The 18,904-nt window shown below is 49.9% G+C and overlaps 1 protein-coding gene across 1 annotated transcript in view; it reads left to right on the top strand.

The window, feature by feature from the left end:
• The first annotated feature begins 16,052 nt into the window (after positions 1-16,052).
• Positions 16,053-18,904, top strand: part of CNOT1 (CCR4-NOT transcription complex subunit 1) — a 74,946-nt gene continuing 72,094 nt past the window's right edge. Inside the window, exon 1 of the mRNA XM_081107942.1 lies at positions 16,053-16,152. The gene's annotated coding sequence lies outside the window, so the exon portion shown is untranslated. The remainder of the gene's footprint in view (positions 16,153-18,904) is intronic.

Raw genomic sequence — 18,904 nt, 5'->3', positions numbered from 1 at the left:
TCCTGAAACCCTCGCAATTTCCTAGTGGAAAGAGTGCCTTTGTTCTAATACAGCAGCTCCCGGTGGACTGGACTCCTGGACGGGGCTGGTCCTGAGAGAGACCAGGCCAGGAAGAGAAGCTTGGGATTTTCAGAACCATCCTCCGTCCTGTCCTCCGGGCAGCGGGGAGGGGAGAGGGGCTGGAGACTGAGCTAATCATTGATCCTGCCTGCGTGGGGGAGCTGCCATAAAGTCCTGAGTGCCTGGCTGGGAGCGTCTGAGCTAGTGAACACAGCCATGTACTAGGAAGGTGACGCACCCCAGCCGCACGGGGACAGAAGCTCCTGCCCCCGGGGTCCTTCTGTTCCTCCCTTGATGTACGTACGCCTTTATCTGGCTGCTCATCTGTATCCTTTATCCTTTGTAGCAAACCGGCAAACGCGTTTCCCTGAGTTCTGTGAGCCATTCTAGCAAATTATTGACATACTTTCCCCCGCCCTGTGCTTTATTTATTTATAAAGCGTTTTTAATTTATTTTTAAAAATATATTTGTATTGATTTCAGAGAGGAAGGGAGAGGGAGAGATAGAAACATGAACGATGAGAGAGAATCATTGATCGGCTGCCTCCTGCACGCGCCACACTGGGAATTGAGCCTGCAACCTGGACCTATGCCCTGGCCGGGGAATTGAACCGTGACCTCCTGGTTCACATAGGTCGATGCTCAACCACGGAGCCATGCCGTCTGGGCAATTTTTTTTTTAATGTATTGATTAGAGAGAGAGAGATTGATTTGCTGTTTCGCGTATCCATGCATTCACTGGATTCCTGCATGTGCCCTGACAGGGGATCGAACCCACCACCCTGGTGCATCCGGACAAAGCTCCAACCAACTGAGCTACTCGGCCAGGGACCCACCCTGCATTTTAAATAGAAGAAGGAAGAGGAGAAAAAAAAAAGGAAGACGAAAGAAAGAAAGAGAGCGAGGAGGGGGAAGGAAGGAATAGAAAGGGAGGAAAAAAGGAGGAAGCAGAATTTTAAAATTAAGAGCTGTTACACAAAAAACTCTGGACATACAGTTTCCCTGAGAAACTGGACTTTCTAGTACCACTGGTTCCAGTCACTACAGCTTCTCTCATGTACGCGATGGTCCCTGTTGGGCCCTGGGGACATAGGGGGTTTGGAGCCCTGCAGTTAACCTCCAACTAAACCAGCCAATCCCAACCCACTCCCATGCTTTCCTGCAACCTCGCATCTGCCCTGGGGCTCCAAAATGCCCATGAGAGAGCAGGTGCCAGCTGTCCCGCCAGCCTCTGCCCAGAAGCTCAGGCTGGCAAAGGGGATGGGACTGGCCAGGCACAACCACCAGACCAGGTCTGTGTAGCGAGTGAGGGGAGATCGCTGAGCCTCCCAGCTGCACCAGGAGCTTTAGGCATTCACCGACACCAACAACCTCCTGCCCGTCTGGCTGCTGTGGTTAACAGAATGGCTGAGTCTGTCTTCTCTTAAGCCAGGCCTCTGGGCACCAAGTATATCAGCAGAAGGGAGGCTTCTGGGTGCTGCGGTGTGACAGCTGGCCCCCAAGTGACAGGAACCAGTGACCAACCATCCTGCTGAACCGCATTCCTGATCAAGAAGAGTGAACTCCCAAACCTAGATATCCTTTGATGTTTAAAATTCAAAAGTCTAAAATGCATTAGGAATCCTTCCTTCTTGAGCAAAAAATAGCTCATAAATGTAACTGAATCTTTCCTTGCTGATTTGAGATCTGGTAGAGAGCGCCTTTCGCCCACAAGTCGTTTTTTTGTTTTGTTTTAAATATGTTTTTACTGATTTCAGAGAGAGGAAGAGAGAGGGATAGATAGAAACATCAATGATGAGAGAGAGTCATTTCATTGGTCAGCTGCTTCCTGCATGCCCCACACTGGGGATCGAGCTTGCAACCCGGGCATGGGCCCTGACAGGGAGTCGAACCACGGTCTCCTGGTTCATAGGTCGATGCTCAATCACTGAGCCACACAAGTCATCTTTAAGCATCTATAGCAGTGGTTCTCAACCTTGGCTGCACATTAGAATCCCCTGGGAATCTTTTTAAAATCCTGATTTCTGGGCCTCATCCTCCTGAAATTCTGTTCCTTTGTTACTAATGTTGTGGCTTCACCCCATAATAAAGGAACAGAATTTCCGGAGGATGAGGCCCAGAAATCAGGATTTTAAAAAGATTCCCAGGGGATTCTAATGTGCAGCCAAGGTTGAGAACCACTGCCCTAGACAGATAGATAATGGGAATAGAGCACAGGAAATGGATAGGTGTGAGTTTGAATCTCGGTTTTACCACTTGCAGCTGGTGGGGTCTTACATCTCTAACCCTTATTGAGCATTTACTATGCACGCACGCAGCCCTGTGCTCAACGCTTCCCACGCATTGTCTCATTTGCTCAGTGAGCTCTAAAAGCATTGCAAAAGAAATCCCAGGGCAGGCCCTCTGCCTCCGGAGCCTGAATTTCTACATCTGCTGAGTGGTAACGAAAATAGCATCAGACAGGTTTGCTGGGTGGATGAAGTAAGCTCAGTGCCAGAGAGCTCTCATCGAGGGCGAGGGCCGGCTGGGGTCTGGGTGTGTGCACAGCGGGGGTGGTGGCCAGGACAAGCCACTCCACCCAAGAGTATCCTGCCGAGGTGTGCTCTGCTGGGGAGACAGGTTTTGGTTTTAGGGTTTTTCTTCCTTTTAAAATTCTTGCCCCCCCCCTTCCTTTAAAAAAAAAATCATTTTAAAGGGAGCTTATGGTTGGTTTTGGCTTCCAAGGCAAGCAGGCTGCTCCCAGCCTGCACTGATCCTGCCTGCCAGGAGCTGAAACCTAACTTCACAGTTTAATTAAGATGAGAGAGAAGTCTTCCAAGGCCCAGCCCAGCGTTAAATGAGCGCTTCCTCTCTTCTCTGCTTGCCGGCCCCTTGGCCCCTCGCAGGGTACAGGCCCTAAGGGAAGAATCGCTCTGGCAGTCTGCTTGCTGTGCAGCCTCATACAGGTCTCTTTCCCCCTCTGGGCCTCAGGGTCCCTTCCTTTCCATGGGAGGATTTGGTGGGGTCCTTCTGAGTTGGAAACCCCACGGTTCCCGGTGGAATTCACCACCACCCGTCCTTCAGGGCCCTTCCCAACCCCAAGCCTATTACAAAAGGCTGAGAGGGCTGAAGGCGGGCCAGGGACCAGCTACAAGAACGAGGCAGCTTCGGTCCTCAGTTGAAGACCCTCCAACACAAAGGGAAGCTAACCTCCCTTGCCAATACAGGCCTCCTGGGGGTAGGAGCAAGGGAGGCCAAGCAGCTGGCCTGTTTCCTGGCCCCCAAGACCTGCTACATAATTTGTGGGGCCCTTGTTCAAAAGTGATTAAGAATTCAAGGCAGCGGAGTAGTCAACCAATAGGGAGAGCCTTCTAAACACACGCCCCTGTGTGGCTGCACAGGTCACAGCACCATGGAGCTGGCCCCGCCTGGCCACCCTGGGACATGGTACCAGAAGATCACTTTTTAAAAATATGTATTTTTTAAAATATATTTTATTGATTTCTTACAGAGAGGAAGGGAGAGGGATAGAGAGTTAGAAACATCGATGAGAGAGAAACATCGATCAGCTGCCTCCTGCACACGCCCCACCGGGGATGTGCCTGCAAGCAAGGCACATGCCCTTGACCGGAATCGAACCTGGGACCCCCCCAGCCTGCAGAACGACGCTCTATCCACTGAGTCAAACCAGTTAGGGCTAAAAAATATGTATTTTTTAAAATTGATTTCAGAGAGGAAGGGAGAGGGAAAGAGAGATAGAAACATCAATGAGAGAGCATCATTGACAGGCTGCAGCTTGCACATCTACCACTGGGGATCCAGCCCGCAACCCAAGCATGTGCCCCAACCGGGATGGAATCATGACCTCCTGGCTCAAAGGTTGACACTCAACCCCTGAGCCACACGGCCAGGCTATAAAAATATATTTTTTAAAAATAATAATAATGATAATAATAATGCCTCCCTCCTGGATACTGAGCAAGCTGTTCAGAGTAGTGGCTAAGAGTCAGACTGCCGGGTTCAAATCCCAGCTCTCCCATTTCCCAGCTACATGACCTTGCCCAAGTTCCTATACATGTCCAGTGCCTCCCTTCCCTCATCGGTCACACAGGATGCCAGTCATAGGACCTACCCCATAAGGTTGTGGAAGGGATGAAGGAAGTGAATACACACCAAGCACTAGGATCTTGGGAGCACTCGGTGTGAGCTATCTGACCATCATTCCTGAGCCAGCTGCCAAGATCAGACTGTTCCAGTACAAGGAGATGAGCCTGAGGCAGAATAACCAGGTGGGACATGACCCAGAGCAAGCGGAGAGATGAGCAGGATCATGAGGGCCATAAGCCATGGGAAGGATTCTATTGGAGGAGTTTCAGCAGGAGAATGGGATTTGGGGGAGGGAGGGCAGAGTAGAAGGAGGGAGACCAGCAGGGCCTGTTGTGGTGGTCCAGGCAGAGATGACAGTGACACGTGGACTAGAATGAACGCATTGGAAATGGAGATCAATGGAAAACATTGGAATATATCTGGAGGGTAGAGCTTGACCTTGATCCTTATCCCCCCTACCCTGCTTCCCTGTCTGTAAGGAAGGCTAATCTGAAAGATGTCAACTTCGCTGAGATTCTGGGTTCATCCTGCAGGAGACAGTATGCCAGGTGGCTTGGAGGGTAGGACTGGATGTGGCACCAACCTGGGTTTGAATTCTGGCTCTGCCACTGACTGGCTGTGTGGCTTTGAGCAAGCTCTTTCACCTCTCTCTGTGCCTCAGTTTCCTCATCTGTAAAATGGGAATGTACACAATGGTACCTGTTCCACAGGCTTAGGGTGATACAGGAGACAATGAGTGTGAAGGGCTCAGAGCAGGGCCTGGCACAGTGAGCACTGCATCATGGTTAGCCATTACCACTGTTACCATCAAGAGGGGGCTCTCAGCCCAGCTGGTGCGGCTCAGTGGTTGAGCATCGATCTATGAACCAGGAGATCACGGTTTGATTCCCGGTCAGAGCACATACCCGGGTTGTGGACTTGATCTCCAATGTGGGGCGTGCAGGAGGCAGCTGATCAATGATTCTCTTTTATCATTGATGTTTCTCTCTCTCTCTCTCTCTCTCTCTCTCTCTCTCTCTCTCTCCCTTTCTCTCAGAAATCAATTTTTTAAAATTACATGTAATCAATTTAAAAATTACATATACCTGGTATATTAAGAGGGGGCTTCTCAGCCCGTATATGTGTCCTGTTTCAGAGCTTTGGAGTGAGAAATGGAATGAGCAGCTGGAAGATGATACTTTGACCAACTTTGGTTACGACCACGGCCTCCTTGGCAATGAGTGAGTCCCGTCTCCTTCCAGTCCTTGGCGCATCTACTGCTGAGGCACGTGGCTCTCTGCCCTCCTTAGGCCAGAAGCAGGCGAAGCCACTAGGCAGGCCAGTTTAGCTTGATCAGGGGTAACCAATCCAGCAGGAAATGGGGTGTCTGCCATGCAATGGCGGTGAGTCCAGGGAGCCCACACCCTCTCTGGCTGACTCTCTGCTCTCTGCCCACAGCCTCTGAGCCGCCGTCAACACCTCCTGCTGCTCTGAGGGTGCCTGCAACTTCTGTGGTGACACAGGGGCAGCGGCTTCACTCCGGTGAGTCACCCCTCGCCTCAATGAGGGTTGGAAGGAGGGCTCCCCTCTCCTCCTCAGCTGGCCACAGAAAAAGGAAAACGGGGGGTAGGGAGCTCAGAGCCCCAGGGCACAGTGCTGTATACACACACACACACACACACATACACACACACTCCCAATTCAGTTTATAGGAACCCGGTGAGGCAGGCAGATTGGTGGAATCCACATTGTTGTCTAAAAAAAAAAATCTGGGGGGGCGGGGGGGGAGGTTGGGGGTTAATGGGGGGGATGGGGACACATTTGTAATACCTTAACTAATAATAATAATAATAATAATAAAATTAAAAACACACACACACACACACATACACACACAAAATCTGCCCGCTGGCATAGCTGAGTGGTTGAGCATCGACCTATGAACCAGGAGGTCACGGTTAGATCCCCAGTTGTGGGGCGTGCAGGAGGCAGCCGATCATTGCTTCTCTCTCATCACTGATGTTTCTATCTCTCTCTCCCTCTCCCTGCCTCTCTGAAATCAATAAAAAAAATATGTTTTTTAAAAATCTTATTTCTGGGGGAAATAGGTGAAGGTGGTCAAAAGGTACAAACTTCCACTTATAAAAGGAGTAATTCTGGGGATGTAATGTACAGCATGGTGACGACAGTGAACAATACTGTATTGCATATTTCAAAGTTGCAAAGGGGGTCGATCTTAAAAGTTCTCATCACACACAAAAATATTTAACTATGTGCAGTGATGGATGTTTACTAAATTTATTGTGGCTTGGCTGGTGTGGCACAGTGGTTGAGCATCAACCTATGAACCAGAGGTCACTATTGATTGCCAGTCAGGGCACGTGCCCGGGGGTTGCCAGCTCGATCCCCAGTAGGGAGCGTGTAGGAGGCAATCAATCCATGATTCCCCCTCATCATTGATGTTTCTATCTTTCTCTCCCTTTCCCTTCCTCTCTGAAATCAATAAAAACACCTTTCAAAAAAAATCAAATTGGTGTACTGCAGACTTAGTTTTATTGTTCAGAATAGGTACTCGTATCCCCATCTTTCAGGAAAACAAACTTACTCTTGGGCCTTCCAGCCAATGAAAGGCAGCGTGGGGACTAGAATTCAGATTGTTTTGGGCCCTAGGGCAGGGTTTGTCTCCTTGGTGGTACAGTATCTCAGAGGGCCCCTCAACCCCGTCCCTACCCTGCCCTAATCAAGAAGAAACCTACAAAGCCCTCGGCAAAACACGAGGCAGAGAGATAGGCCCTGATCCACATCCGAGATAACATTCTCTCTGCCTGGTGACCTAGGGCTGTCCTCAGTTCCTCCTGCAGTATTTGCTGTCACAGCCCCCAGGCTCTTCCTCTCAGGGGGGTGTGCATATCTGAATGCAAAAGACTGAGAGTTAGTCGAGGGCTTTGATTTCATTACAAAAGTGACTTACGCAAACTTTAGCACTGTATGATTTTTAAAATTTATTTATTAGCTTTAATAGTTTTTTTTTTCTTTAATTAAACTTATTGAGGTCTATGGCCATACCACCCTGACATACCCAGTCTGTCTGGGATGTGAGACGGTGAAGGCTGTGCCCTGTGTTTTGGAAATAATTATCGTGAAAGAGAAAAACCACAGGCCCAACATGGAGTCACTTATGCTAAAGCCTGTGGCGTGAAACCAAGACTGAATACCTGACCCTAAACTGCAGTTTCTAACTTCTCCAGGAATGTACTCCTCATTGATCAGCCTGGAGTTTTCTGGTCAGTATGAGGGGGTAATGTGTCACTGGGTCCCCTCCGTCCCTGCTCCCTCTCCCCAGGAAGCTGAGGTATGAGAGAAGGTAACCTTGCCTGAAACAATCCTTTCTTTTCTTTGTTTGAAATTGATCTTAGAGAGAGGAAGGGAGGAGAGAGAGGGAGAGAGAAACATTGATGGGCTGCCTCCTGCACACCCCCTACTGGGGATCAAGCCTGCAACCCAGGGATGTGCCCTGACCGGGAACTGAACTGGTGACCTCTTGGTGCATGGGAGGAGCTCAACCAACTGAGCCACACCTGCCAGGGCAATCCTTTCTTTTCTTTTGCTAATAACCTTCTTGTCCCACCCAGTTTCTGCCCATAATAGCCTTCCATCCTGTTCTCATTGAACAGCTTCTCCAGGGCTCTATATTTGCAGGATGGGATGCTACCTGATTCATGAATTGCTCAATGAAGCCAATTACATCTTCCAATTTGCTAGATTGACTTTTTGTGCTTTAACATCATTATGTACAGATAATGCTTCTCAACACCTTTTTAAAAAATATTTTTATTGACTTCAGAGAGGAAGGGAGAGAGAGATAGAAACATCAACGATGAGCCCTAACCGGTTTGGCTCAGTGGATAGAGCGTCGGCCTGCGGACTGAAGGGTCCCAGGTTCGATTCCGGTCAAGGGCATGTACCTGGGTTGCGGGCACATCCCCAGTGGGGGAGTGTGCAGGAGGCAGCTGATCGATGTTTCTCTCTCATCGATGTTTCTAACTCTCTATCCCTCTCCCTTCCTCTCTGTAATAAATCAATAAAATATATTAAAAAAAAAAAAGAAACATCAACGATGAGAAAGAATCATTGATCAGCTGCCTCCTGCACACCCCCTAGTGGGGATGGAGCCAGCAACCCAGGCATGTGTCCTGACCAGGAATCGAACCCAGGACCCTTCAGTCCTCAGGCTGACGCTCTGTCCACTGAGCCAAACCAGCTAGGGCTTCTCTCCACCTTTGCAACTAGTCCAACCCACATCATCTCTGGCCTGGACTATTACAACATCCTTCTAATTTGGAGAGTCCTGCCGCCACCCTCACTCTCCTAGAGTCTCTCCATGCAGCCGCCTTTCAAAACTAGGTCAGCTCATATCCTCAGTTCAGAATTCCCTATGGCTGCGCTTTTTACCAGGATGAAAGCCACAGCCCTCACCACGGCCCACAGGGCACCACAGTTCTGGCTCCTCTGACCTCATATTCTACACTCTCTTCCTCCACCGCTGCTCTGCTTCAGGCTCATCTGCAGACTCCCCAAACTTCAGCCTCAGGGCCTTTGCATATCCTGGTCCCCTGGCTTGGAACCCTCTGCCACCAGATCTCTGCCTGGCTTCCCCCCTCCCTCCATTTAGGTCTCTGCCTAGATCCTCTACCAGAGAGGTCTCCCCAAACAAACACAGCTGCCCAACCCTCCAGCAGGGCTGCTTCTGTTTCATTACCTTTCACAGCACCTTTACTACCCACATTACTTATTTATTATTGCTAATCCCCCCTTAAAATGCAAGATCGATTTCGAGGGAAACAGAGATTTGTTGTTCCACTTATTTATGCACTCACTGGTTGACTCTATTTTTTTTTTTTAAATCCTCACCCGAGGATATTTTTTCCATTGATTTCTAGAGAGAGTGGAAGGGAGGGAGGGAAGGAGATGGAAAGGAGGGAGGAGAGGGAGAGAGAGAAACATCAGTGTGACAGAGACACATCAATTGGTTGGCTCCTGCACGTGCTCCTACCCAGGGCTGGAGAACCTGCAATAAAGGTACGTGCTCTTGACTGGAACTCGAACCTAAGACCCTTCCGTCCCTGGGCCGACACTTTAGCCATGGAGCCAAACTGGCCAGGGCTATTGATTCATTCATTCTTCTTTTTTTTTAAAAAATTTAAATTCTTTAGTTTAAAGTATTACATATGTCTCCTTTTGCCCCCATTGACCTCTCCCCGGCCACTCCCACCCCCTTACTGTCTGTCTCCATTGGTTACGTTTATGGTTGATTCTTGCATGTGACCTGACTGCAGATCAAACCCGAAACCTGGGTGTATCTGGATGATGCTCTAACCAACTGAGCTACCCCACCAGGGCCTCCAGTATCTGCTGAACAAAGAAATGGACGGGAGAGAGGCACCTATTGCAATTGGAAGCCGAGACCGACCCGGGGAGCGAGCCTCTGCTTCCAATTGCAGTAGATGTGCCGGCTCCTGTCTAAGTGGCAACTTCTTGCTGGGTGGAAGGCAGGGTGGAAAAGGGGCCTCGGGCGTTCCAGGCCCCAGTGCCTCAGAACAGACTGGCCTGCCTGGGCATCCTCAGCGGCTGCTCCCCGCAGTTCCCAGGGCCCCTTTCCACCTGGAAATGCTGCGCAACGACCTCTGAGCCCTTGTCCCCAGCAGGACACTGACCTTTCTTGCAAATTCCCGGGTGGAGGTTTGTGGAGGCCCCCCCCCCCCCCCAAGCAGCCAGGGAGGACATGGTGCCCCGGGGAAGGGAGAACCCTGAGGAGGGCTGGGTGGCGTGGGGGGTAGGAATCAGCAGCCTGGGGAAGAGTGGGTCCCAGTGCCCTCCAGGGGGCTGGCACTGGACAGATTCTGCCTGGGACTAGAACAGCCCGTCCGTCCGCAGGAGGCGGGCTGGAGAGAAGATCAAAGCCCAGGTATTTCTTTAGGGAAATGAAGAAGGAGACTTTGTCCCTCCAGCTATCTAGAGCTGAGCTCCACCCAGATCACATCAAAAGGACTTTATTGGCATTTAAATGTGATCCAATCTCTCCATCTTAAAAAAGAAGAAAGGAAAAAACCCTCCCTTCCCCTCCAGCTACGGCTTCCCTCTCTCAACTGGGAAGCCCACTCCAATCTGGCTTCTGCCCCCTCCCTCCTCAAAAAATGTCCAAAGTCGCACAGCCCTGTCACACAGCCCAAGGCCTTGTCAATCCCCTCCTTGCTCCACTGCTCAAAAGGGCCCTGGGTTCCTTTCCAGTCAAGGGCACTTACCTTGGTTGCAGGCTCATCCCCAGCCCTGGTGGGGATGAGTGTGGGAGGCAACCAGTCGATGTGTCTCTCACACATGGATGTTTCTCTCTCTCTCTCTCTCTCTCCCCCCCTCCCTCCCACCCTCCTTCCCATTCTCTCTAAAAATCAATGGAAAAATCCCTTGGGTAAGGTTAAACACACACACACACACACACACACACACACACACACACATACACACACACACACTGAGTCACGCAGTTCTCCCGGCCTCTGGACCCTACTCAGCCTCCAGCAGTCCTCGGGCCCCAGGGGCTGGACGGCTCCCAGGAGCTGGAGACCATTCCTTCCTTAACCAGGGGCATAAGCACAGCTTTGCTCAGGGCCCAGGACTTCTGCTCTCTGAAGGCTCCCCCAGGGCCACCCGCTGGGCAGTGACTCCATTCTCCACCAGCACAGCCTTGGCCTATGGCGGGTGGGGGGAGGGGGGATTGGGCACTCAACTTCTCCATTTGGGTGAACCACAGGCACCTTCAACCCAAAACTGAACTCACCATCTCTGCCCCCAAACCTGCTCCTCCAGTTTCCCTGCTTCATGGCGGGGAGGCACCCATTGGCAGACAATCCACTTTTTCTCCTTCACCTTTCATATTCCACCCGTGGCCAAAGCCCTACACTTCTACCTCCCACCTCTCTGGGCTCCACTTGCCTCTATTCTCAAGGCCACCACCTCTCCTGGGCTCCTGTAGTAGCTTGCTGGTTAGTCCCCCAGCAATTTCTTCCGCTGGGCACCCAACCCTTCAAAGGCTTCCCAGAGCCCTTAGGAGACAGGGTTGACCCTGAAGGCAGGGGCGGGGAGGCGGGGGCAGGTCGCTGGATACCTCTGGGCTCCAGCCTTCCTGGTCTTTCAATTCCTCAAAGATGCCTAAAGATAGGAGGATCAGAGGCTTAGCTCTTAGCTGGAATGTACCCCCCACCCCCCCACCCCCCTGCCCCTCTATCAGGTTCCCAGATGGTGCAGCTGCTGATGGTCAGGGGACTACGCTTGGAGAACCACTGCTCTACAGAAACAGATGCTATCAAGACAACTAGTCCTCTTTGGCCTATCTCTCTTGTGCACAAGGCTGAGGACCCATGGTGCCCCACACTGACCTGCTCAGGCTCCTTCTTGGGAATTTCCTCAGCTGTTGGTAGGGTTTCCCAGAGGCTGGAGTCTCCCATTCCCCAACCCCAATCTGCTTCTCTCATTTTCCTTTTCCAGGGGAGAATATAAGACCTCAAATGTAAACTCAGCTGGAAAACACCAAACACACAGCAGTGTCCTGAGAGCCTGCCTCACTGACGGATAACACCCCGCTGCACGGGGCATCACATCGCTTGGTGGGAAGCCATCTGGTTACTGACTAATGGGCCGTTGAACGTAACAGCTGGGAGGTCACCTAGGCTGGGGGCTTTCCAAAGCACAGCTTAGGGCGGTGGCTGAGAATGTGAGCTGGGAGTCAGCTTGCTCTGCCAGGACTGGGGATGTGGCCTAGGGCAAGTAAGTGACTCACCTCTCTAAGCCTCACTGTTATGATCTGTACAATGGGGCATATAACTCAGTCTCTAGGTCACAGGGTCCTGAGTTGTGGATGAGATAAAGCATGCAGAGTTGTACTTTTAGACTAGATTGTTTGACTTAAAAAAGAACAACTCATGCATAGAAGAATTCCAGGGCCCCACAATAAGTCCATGGCTTCCTAGAATTTCACAGTCCACAATCTGGGAGCCACGTAATGCCTGTCCAGTATCATCAAAACAGTGAAGAGGGAAAAAGAGATTCAGGTCCTAGCCGGTTTGGCTCAGTGGATAGAGCGTCGGCCTACACACCAAAGAATCCCAGGTTCGAGTCTGGTCAAGGGCACATGCCCGAGTTGCAGGCTCGATTCCCAGTAGGGAGGGTGCAGGAGGCAGCCAATCAATGATTCTCATCATTGATGTTTCTATCTCTTCTTCCTTCCTCTCTGAAATAAAAAATATATATACATTTAATAATAATAATAAAAGAGTTCAGGGAGGGGAAGTGACTTTTCCAAGGTTACTCAGAGAATTAGGGCCACAGCCCAGTTTAGGTCTTGGGTTTTGGGATTTCTCCGCAGGCTTTTTGTAATACGCATGCCTAGATGTCCTCTCCTCAACACAGAGCCATCAAAGTCACACTGAAGCCCACGTGCCCAGGGAGTCAGAAGGCTTGGCCGCGGTACGGCGCTGGGAAGAGATCAGAATTTAGAGTTAGGCTGTCCGTGAGTGGCTTTGGCTAGGACAGAGATCAGATGGTCGTCAAAACTATTGTAAATTGTAGTCACTGCCTCATCTGATACATGGGACTGAAAATCAGGAACATGGAATAGTAAGGTCCTGTATTTCTGCTCACCCTTCTCCCTGGCACCTCCAAGCATTTTAGAACCTAACTTGCACAGATCTCAATGTCTCTAAGTCCCTTTCTTCTAAGTATTTTTACCTCCACCCCAACCCAACTCCCTAAAGCTGTTGTTTCCCCGGCACCTACATTTCCCTCTCCAGGCTATTTTAGGAAACACTGAAAAGAGTTTATCAAGCTCTTCCTGAATCTTGGATGCACAATTAACTGAGGACTGGAAGCAGGTGAGTAATTAACAGCTGTTTCTAAATATGTTTGAACCTCAGGGCACATAACTGCTGAGTTAAAAGGTGATTCTGTGAATCCTTCGTGAAGGTCTCTAGTAAAATAGTTGGTCTGGCTGTGATTTCGAACTACGTCATTCAGTAAAATGACAGAAAGTGCACCAGGTGATTTCCATACCCTTTCCAGTTTGTAAGCAGTCTCTTTGCTTTCCAGCAATGAATTTTTTCTTTCTTTCTCTTTCTTTCTTTCTTTCTTTCTTTCTTTCTTTCTTTCTTTCTTTCTTTCTTTCTTTCTTCTTTCTTTCATCTATCTATCTATCTATCTACCTATCGATCTATCTTTTTATCCTCACCCACGGATATGTTTTTTTTAAATTGATTTTAGAGAGAGGAAGGGGGAGAGGGAGAGAGAGAGAGAGAAACATTGATGTGACAGAAATATCCATCATTGCCTCCAGGGGGATCAAACACACAACCTAGGTATGTGCCCTGACCAGGAATCAAACCTGCAGCCTTTTGATGTACTGGAGGAGCTCCAACCAACTGAGCCACCTGGCCAGGGCATGCCACCATGAATTCTAAACACACAGTAGAAGGACTTTGATCTTCAGCCAACTGTGGAATCCTGCAAGTATTTGCTTAAGGCCCCAAGGCAGGTAAAATCCTGGAATGTTGTTGGTGCAGCTCTAGGGGAGGGGCTGGCAGTGGGCTCCAGGGTCTCTCGGAGCAACATCAGTATAAAGTGGCAAAGCACTTTCTTGGCCAAGACAGGCTGAAGTGGGTAAAGGCAACTCAGCTTTATCTCAACACATCTTGTTTTAGGAGATCTGCATTTGAGACCTGAACTAGCTGCAGAATGACAGAGTTGACCTTGGATAGTTGACCTTTATGGGTATCGCATTCTGTGCGTTTTTTTAAAAACAAAATATTTTAAGTTACACAAATAAAACATGAATAGATCCTCTTTGTAAAAAGTTCAAAGAGGACAGTAACATATGGAATAAAAAGCAAAAGTTCCCTTTACCCTTCCTCATTCCTCTTCCCTCCCCCGGGATAACCATTGGTGTTAGTTGTGGTGTCCACAGGCCGATGCTCTATCCACTGAGCCAAACCAACCAGGGCTATCTATAGAGGTTTTAGCAATTTCACACCGCAACAATGAATAGATGGGCCTTATTCCTCATCCTTGGTCTGTTTAAGGGGCCTTTTACCAGTAACATTATAATGTTGTAAGTCCATTTCTCCTGATTTATCAACATTTCTTTGCTCATATGTCTACCATGTGCCAGGCACAGTGCTAGGTGCTGGGAATACAGCTAGGAATGAGACTGAAGGAATCTTTGTGCTCCCTATATGTGGGGTTCCTGAGTCTCATTCAGTTACTGAAAACACAAGACACTCAGTAAATATTTGCTGAAAGAGTTGGCCTCTAACCAAGGAAAGACCGGTATAAAAAAGCATATTTAGGTGAAATAAGCCAGTCACAAAAAGACAAATAGTGCACGATTCCAAAGTATCTGAAGGACTCAAACTCTATTAGAAACAGAAAGTAGAACAGTGTGTGTCAGGAACTGGAGGAAGGAAACAAATTTTTTGTTTGTTGTTTTTTCAAACTTCTTTTTATTTTTGGAGAGAGAGAGAGAAAAGAAGAGAAAGAAACATTGATTTGTTATTCCAGTGATCTATGCAATTCATTGGATAATTCCCGTATGTGCCCTGACTGGAACCGAACCCGGAACCTTGGGGTACCCGAAGGAGGATCTAACTAATTGAACTACCCAGCCAGGCCTAGAGTTTTAGTTTTACAACACGAACAAGTTCAGTTGCACACCAATATGCATGTAGTTAACACTAATTAATGTATGGTATACTTGAAAATGGTTAAGATGGCAAATCTTATGTTGTGCTTTTACCACAATTAAAGAAAAAAGGTATTTTTAGGCACAAAAGGTAGTGCTTCTGAGCCTAGCCTTAGAATGGGAGGTGGTGTTGGTGGGGGGATGATGAGGAGGATAGGTTTTTTCAAAAGTTATGACCATAAAACCCTACCATCTACTATATATAATACATTATAGCCAAAGATACGTTCCTGTGCTATTCCCCTGAGAGTAAAGAGCGTAGGTTTCTTTTCTGATATCACTTACAAGTCGTAAGCCAAAAAGAGAACCTTAGCTTCCAACCTCTCTGTAATGCATCCCTTCTTTAACAGGCAAAACTAGAAGAAAAAGTTGTCTTGATGTAAAGTGGCGCCTAGGAGACTACATTTCCCAGCATGCAACTGCTCCCCTAGGGCGCCGTAAGTGACGGAAGAAGAGCCATACCTTTTGCGACAGGAGTCCGGCGGGCGGGGGGACGGGGGGGCATCACTAATGTATCCCGGGATGCCGAGCGTCACCCCTTTTAGTTACAGGTTGGCTTGCTTTTTGATGGCTGGTGTTCCACGCCAGGGGGACCCGAGGGGAGGGGAATGTTTAAGCGTGGGAAGCCCCGCAGTCTGCTGGACTTGACACTTCGAAAGAGGTAGGAGAGTGACGGAAGGAGGTTCCCCTCGAACTCAAACTAGTTCCCGCGCAGAGTGGCGAGGGCTTACGGGGGCTCCCCCCCCCCCTTATTTATTGTTTCTCGGGGCAGGTGGGAAGTCGGAGAAGCCCCAAATCGAAGTTCTGCGCGTCTTCCCATTGGCCCTCGGTCGGGGCGCAGGCGCGAAGGCTCCGACTCGGTCCCTGGGGACTGGCGAGCGGCCATTGGCCCTAGCCCGCGGAGTCGGCGCCCGGATTGGTCGTTGCTAGCAGGAGCCTGGTTTCTTCCTTGACTTCGGCCAGGGATAGTGTGGGATTGGTTGAAACCCGCGGGCACCCGGCGGTGATTGGGTGGGGGCCCCGGCCGGGCTGCACTCATTGGCCGCTGCCGGGACCGTCCCTCCGCGAGCGGGCAGCGAATGATGAAATGAGAACGGGGAGGGGAAAGGCCGCGACGTGAGCGCGCGACCTCCGGCGCCATTTTGTCGAGAAACAAGCGGAGTTAACTGAAGAGGGGGGTCGAGGAGAGCCGGAGTCGGGGACCCAGGAGTTTCCTGTGTCCAGCGTCGCCGGAGCCGCTTGAGGTGAGCGGGGCCGGGGGCCGGGGCCGGCGGGCGGTGTCAGCCGCGGAGCGCGGGTGCCGGCGGCTGAGGCGCCGGGGGTGGTCCCGACGGGGCCAGGGGGAGCGTTTGCCGGAGCCCCGCCGAGTGAGGGGCAGTCGGGACGGGGAAGTGGCGAGGCGGCCGCGGGCGGACTCTCTCCCCCCACCCACGGCTCGCGGAGCTTCCGGGCCCCTCGTCGGCTCGCAGAGGCCGGGGTCGGGGCCCCACGACTCGGAGGGCAGAGCGCGGGGTGAGCCCGGGTGGCCCCCCGGCCCGGGGCCTGGAGACCCCCCGAGGGCGGCGGGGGTGCTCATCCCGGCGGCTGGGCCTGGCATCGCGCGGGCTGCCCCCTCCTGTGACTCCACGAGCTGCTCCCAACTGCCTTTTCCTCCCCGGGCTCCCGGGGGCGAGCGGCGGGCGAGTGGCCCCCGAGGCCTAGCTCCTGGGGCGAGGGGGACGTGGTTGCGGGGAGTTGCGGGTCCTCGGTTCTTCCCCCGTCCCGCGCCCCCGGCACGTTGTCAAACCCGGCTGTTTTCGGGGGCCCGCCGGTGGGAGGGGCGGGCGGGCGGCAGCGAGCACTTCCTCGTTACTTCTCGCCGCGGGTTTTGTTCCGCTCGCGGGCCCGGGCGCTCGCACTCGGCCCCGCGGTCGGCCGCCACCCCCCGAGCCCAGTGTCTGTGCGGCCGTGGCGGGTGTGCTCGGCCGTGGGAAGGGTCCCCCGAGTGAGCCGAGCCCTCGGAGGCCTCGGTGCCGGCGAGGGATCAACGGCAGGTCTAGGAGGGGGTTCCCGCAGGCCAAACACAACATTGGGAATTTGCAAACGGAAATAGTCCTTTTTTTTTTCACCCCCTCCTAGGACCGCCCCCCTCTGAAGAGTTCACCCTCCTAGTTATGCCCCCTCTAGCAGGGAGCTGTGCAGGGCAGAAAAGGGACACGCTTGATCCTGGGGTTGGAGACAGGGCCTAAGACAAACTCTGAGAAGTCAACTTTTGCCCTCGTAGTCACTCCCATTCATCGTCACGTTTCTCAGGACGCTGCTAAAAAAAGTCAGTTTTCTCCCCGAAAGTTGAGTAACAGTACTTAATCTCCCTCCCTCCTCATGTCTCTGTAAATGGATCGTCTTGGCGGGATTTGTTTTAACAGTCAAAAATGAAGTGAATGTAATGTGAGTGTTGTTTTGTGTGTGTGTGTGTTTTGTGGGGTTTTTTTTTGCGTGTGTGGGGGGAATTCTGAACATTGCCTTTATGACAATCCATTTGATGGGAATAAGGGTGAAAAAAAATGGGAGGACAAGTAAAAAGTTAGGAGGTAGGTCACACAGATTAAGAAGAAACTTGTTTTCGTTAGCGATGTTTGGGTTTTCATACGTTAGTGATGTGTGGCCCAAGTTGACATTCCCTTCAAAGATTGGCGGCCTGGTGTTTTAGCTGTTAATAAGGTAGATGGTAACAGGTTAAGTAATAATGTCTTAGGACGCTGCAGATTGTTACCTTGTGTAAGGAGGAAATGGGCTGCTGGTACACACAGTTTCAGGCATCTAGTTGTGCTCTGACTAAATTGGAATTTGTTGGTAAAAATCGCTTGGAGAGTTTGTCACTTTTCAACAAGTGTGGTTCCCAAGTCCTTGAGCGGAAACTTAAGTTTAGAACCAAGGCACAAAACTTGACCATTAATAACTGCCCAGATATCCCTTTCTTGCCTAAGGTTGTAACTTGGAAGTGTTAGGGGGGCAGGGCTTGGCCACAGGTGGAACAGAACTGAAGTGCTGTTGGTTCTAACTCATTCAGTGGATTCCTGGCTTAGTTTCTTTACTTCTAGTCTCTAAATTTCTACTGGGGTTTTAAACGTGTATCTTGTCAGGCTGAGTACTGTGACATCCTCATAACTTTGGGTTAAGTCATTAAAAAGCAAAGCAAAACAAAAAGCCTGTGAGAACAGAAGAGGAAGTGCTTGGTTAGCTCTTCAAAACATGCTCAAAGACCAATTATTCCTGTTGCTCTTTGAGAGTATGTTTTTGGTGAGATGCTGGTCTAGTTACGAAAAGCTTTCTTTTTAACCAGCTTAAATTTATGAATTTGAGTCTTTATTTCCCTTTATTCCACAAGGTAACAAACCTTTGTCACTCAATGCCATTGAAGGGAATTTGTCCGCAATAATTCTAATTAAATGCTCAAATATTTCAAGTCATTAATTTTTGTAAGAAGTTTATGATTCTTGAATTAACAAAAATTGTAGCCTGCCATTTTGAAATGCTATCTTTTATGAATGTAGTATATTTATTCTTTTATAAAAAACAAAACACCCGAAAGCTAACTTTCTAGTCATTATAAAAAAATACTAGCCAAAGCATTTTTTAAATGGCCCTTTGATCAAACTGAACTTCCTGCTGTGCAGTTTCAAAATGGCATCCCACTGAGTCTTTTTTAAGACCTTCTACTGTATATAGAAAAGTCCTGCAGTTCCTTTTCTGTGCACAATTTTTAAGAACCATGTTTCAAAGCTAACATGGGCTCAAAACCCTTTGTGCCCTATAGGTACACAATAGTTTATTTCAATGTACTTTTTACTCATACATTTGTAAGAATGTAGCTGAAGCAAATAAAAGACATTGTTCATTAAAAAGCATTGTTTGAGAAGTCAGTAATTAGAGGTGCAGACTTTATCTGAAACCCTGTCTTGAGATGGAAGGAAATGCAGCCTTTGGGAGTGTAGGGTATAGATTTAAGAAATGCAT

This window comes from Myotis nattereri (assembly GCF_964212035.1).
Source record: "Myotis nattereri genome assembly, chromosome: 15".
NCBI classification, from domain to species: domain Eukaryota; kingdom Metazoa; phylum Chordata; class Mammalia; order Chiroptera; family Vespertilionidae; genus Myotis; species Myotis nattereri.
The sequence above is the reverse complement of the archived record's forward strand: the minus strand, read 5'-3'. Positions and strand labels throughout refer to the sequence as shown.